Here is a 4544-nt window from a genome sequence, read left to right on the forward strand (position 1 = left end):
AGCATAGATACGAGTGAGAAACTCTCATCGTAGTCAACACTTTGACCTTGTCGAAAACCTTTTGCGACAATTCTAGCTTTCTAGATAGTAACACTACTATCAGCGTCCGCCTTCCTCTTGAAGATCCGTTTATTCTTAATGACTCACCGATCATCGGGCAAGTCAATCAAAGTCTACACTTTGTTCTCATACATGGATCATATCTCAGATTTCATGGCCTCAAGCCATTTCGCAGAATCTGGGCTCATCATCGCTTCCTCATAGTTCGTAGGTTTATCATGGTCTAGTAACATGACTTTCAGAACAGGATTACCGTACCACTCTGGTGCAGATTGTACTCTGGAAGACCTACGAGGGTCTGTAGTAACTTGATCTGAAGTTTCATGATCATCATCACTAGCTTCTTCACTAATTGGTGTAGGAATCACTGGAACTGATTTCTGTGATGAACTACTTTCTATTTCCTCCCACTCACTTCTTTCGAGAGAAACTCCTTCTCTAGAAAGGATCCATTCTTAGCAACGAATGTTTTGCCTTTCGATCTGTGATAGAAGGTGTACCCAACAGTTTCCTTTGGGTATTCTATGAAGACACACTTCTCCGATTTGGGTTCGAGCTTATCAAGTTGAAAACCTTTTTCATATAAGCATCGCAACTCCAAACTTTAAAAAAACGACAGCTTAGGTTTACTGCTAAACCATAGTTCATACGGTGTCGTCTCAACGGATTTCGATGGTGCCCTATTAAACGTGAATGCAGCTGTCTCTAATGCATAACCCCAAAATGATAGTGGTAAACTGATAAGAGATATCATAGATCGCACCATATCTAGTAAAGTACGATTACGACGTTCGGACACACCATTACATTGTGGTGTTCCAGGTGGCGTGAGTTTGTGAAACTATTCCACATTGTTTTAATTGAAGACCAAACTCGTAACTCAAATATTCTCCTCCACGATCAGATCGTAGAAACTATATTTTCTTGTTACGATGATTTTCAACTTCACTCTGAAATTCTTTGAACCTTTCAAATGTTTCAGATTTATGTTTCATTAAGTAGATATACCCATATCTGCTCAAATCATCTGTGAAGGTCTGAAAATAACGATACCCGCCACGAGCCTTAATACTCATTGGTTTGCATACATCAGTATGTATTATTTCCAACAAGTTTGTTGCTCGTTCCATTGTTCCGAAGAACGGAGTTTTAGTCATCTCGCCCAAAGGCACGGTTCGCAAGCATCAAATGATTCATAACCAAGTGATTCCGAAAATCCATCTTTATGGAGTTTCTTCATGCGCTTTACACCGATATGACCCAAACGGCAGTGCCACAAATAAGTTGCACCATCATTATTAACTTTGCATGGCATCAATATTATGAATATGTGTATCACTACGATCGAGATCCAACAAACTATTTTCATTGGGTGTATGACCATTGAAGGTTTTATTCATGTAAACAGAACAACAATTATTCTCTGACTTTAAATGAATAACCGTATTGCAATAAACATGATCAAATCATATTCATGCTCAACGCAAATGCTAAATAACATTTATTTAGGTTTAACACTAATCCCGAAAGTATAGGGAGTGTGCGATGATGTTCATATCAATCTTGGAACTATTTCCAACACTCATCGTCACTTCCCCTTTAACTAGTCTCTGTTTATTCTGTAACTCCTATTTCGGGTTACTAATCTTAGCAACCGAACAAGTATCAAATACTCAGGGGCTACTATAAACACTAGTAAAGCACACATCAATAACCTGTATATCAAATATACCCTTGTTCACTTTGCCATCCTTCTTATCTACCAAATATTTGGAGTAGTTCCACTTCCAGTGACCATTTGCTTTGCAGTAGAAGCACTCAGTTTCAGGCTTTAGGTTCAGCTTTGGGCTTCTTCGCGGGAGTGACAACTTGCTTGTCATTCTACTTGAAGTTCCCTTTCTTTCTCTTTGCCATTCTCTTGAAACTAGTGGTCTTGTCAATCATCAACACTTGATGCTCTTTCTTGATTTCTACCTTCGTCGATTTTAACATCACGAAGAGCTCGGGAATCGTTTTCGTCATCCTTTGCATACTATAGTTCATCACGAAGTTCTACTAACTTGGTGATGGTGACTAGAGAATTCTATCAATCACTATCTTATCTGGAAGATTAACTCCCACTTGATTCAAGCGATTGTAGTACCCAGACAATCTGAGCACTTGCTCACTAGTTGAGCGATTCTCCTCCATCCTTTAGCTATAGACTTGTTGGAGACTTCATATCTCTCAACTCTGGTATTTGCTTGAAATATTAACTTCAATTCCTGGAACATCTCATATGGTCCATGACGTTCAAAACGTCTTTGAAGTCCTGATTCTAAGCCGTTAAGTATGGTGCACTAAATTATCAAGTAGTTATCATATTGAGCTAGCCAAACATGCATAACGTCTGCATCTGCTCCTACAGTAGGTCTGTCACCTAGCGGTGCATTAAGGACATAATTCTTCTGTGCAGCAATGAGGATAAACCTCATATCACGGATCCAATCCGCATCATTGCTACTAACATTTTTCAACATAATTTTCTCTAGGAACATATCAAAATAAACATATGAAAGCTATAACGCAAGCTATTGATCTTACAACATAATTTGCAAAATACTACCAGGACTAAGTTCATGATAAATTTAAGTTCAATTAATAATATTACTTAAGAACTCCCACTTAGACAGACATCTCTCGAGTCATCTAAGTGATCACATGATCCAAATCAACTAAATCATAACCGATCATCACGTGAGATGGAGTAGTTTTCAATGGTGAACATCACTATGTTGATCATATCTACTATATGATTCACGCTCGACCTTTCGGTCTCCGTGTTTCGAGGCCATATATGCATATGCTAGGCTCGTCAAGTTTAACCTGAGTATTCTGCGTGTGCAAAACTGGCTTGCACCCGTTGTAGATGGACGTAGAGCTTATCACACCCGATCATCACGTGGTGTCTGGGCACGACGAACTTTGGCAACGGTGCATACTCAGGGAGAACACTTCTTGATAATTTTTAGTGAGAGATCATCTTAAAATGCTACCGTCAATCAAAGCAAGATAAGATGCATAAAGGATAAACATCACATGCAATCAATATAAGTGATATGATATGGCCATCATCATCTTGTGCTTGTGATCTCCATCTCCGAAGCACCGTCGTGATCACCATCGTCACCGGCGTGACACCTTGATGTCCATCGTAGCATAGTTGTCGTTTATGCCATCTATTGCTTCTACGACTATCGCTATCGCTTAGTGATAAAGTAAACCAATTACAGGGCGTTTGCATTTCATACAATAAAGCGACAACCATATGGCTCCTGCCAGTTGCCGATAACTTCTGTTACAAAATATGATCATCTCATACAATAAAATATAGCATCACATCTTGACCATATCACATCACAACATGCCCTGCAAAAACAAGTTAGATGTCCTCTAATTTGTTGTTGCAAGTTTTACGTGGCTGCTACGGGCTTAGCAAGAACCGTTCTTACCTACGCATTAAAACCACAACGATAGTTCGTCAAGTTATTGTTGTTTTAACCTTCGCAAGGACCGGGCGTAGCCACACTCGATTCAGCTAAAGTGAGAGAGACAGACACCCACCAGCCACCTTTAAGCATGAGTGCTCGTAACGGTGAAACCAGTCTCGCGTAAGCGTACGCGTAATGTTGGTCCGGGCCGCTTCATCTCACAATACCGCCGAACCAAAGTATGACATACTGGTAAGCAATATGACTTGTATCGCCCACAACTCACTTGTGTTCTACTCGTGCATATGACATCTACGCATAAAACCAGGCTCGGATGCCACTGTTGGGGAACGTAGTAATTTAAAAATTATCCTACGCACACGCAAGATCATGGTGATGGCATAGCAACGAGAGGGGAGAGTGTTGTCTACGTACCCTCGTAGACCGTAAGCGGAAGCGTTATGACAACGCGGTTGATGTAGTCGTACGTCTTCACGATCCGACCGATCCAAGCACCGAACGTACGGCACCTCCGTGTTCAGCACACGTTCAGCTCGATGACGTTCCCCGGGCTCCAATCCAGCAAAGCGTCGGGGATGAGTTCCGTCAGCACGACGGCGTGGTGACGATGATGATGTTCTACCGGCGCAGGCCTTCGCCTAAACTCCGCGATGATATGACCGAGGAGGAATATGGTGGAGGGGGGCACCGCACACGGCTAAGGAACGATCCATAGATCAACTTGTGTGTCTATGGGGTGCCCCCTGCCCCCGTATATAAAGGAGTGGAGGAGGGGAGGGCCGGCCCTCTCTATGGCGTGCCCTAGGGGAGTCCTACTCCCACCGGGAGTAGGATTCCCCCTTTCCTAGTCCAACTAGGAATCCTTCCAAGTATTAGGAGTAGGAGACAACGAAGGGGGAGGGAGAAGGGAAGGAAGGAGGGGGAGCAGCCCCTCCCACTAGTCCAATTCGGACTAGGCCTTGGGGGGGCGCGCGGCCTGCCCTAGGAAGCCCC

This window comes from Triticum aestivum, chromosome 3B (assembly GCF_018294505.1).
Source record: "Triticum aestivum cultivar Chinese Spring chromosome 3B, IWGSC CS RefSeq v2.1, whole genome shotgun sequence".
NCBI lineage: Eukaryota > Viridiplantae > Streptophyta > Magnoliopsida > Poales > Poaceae > Triticum > Triticum aestivum.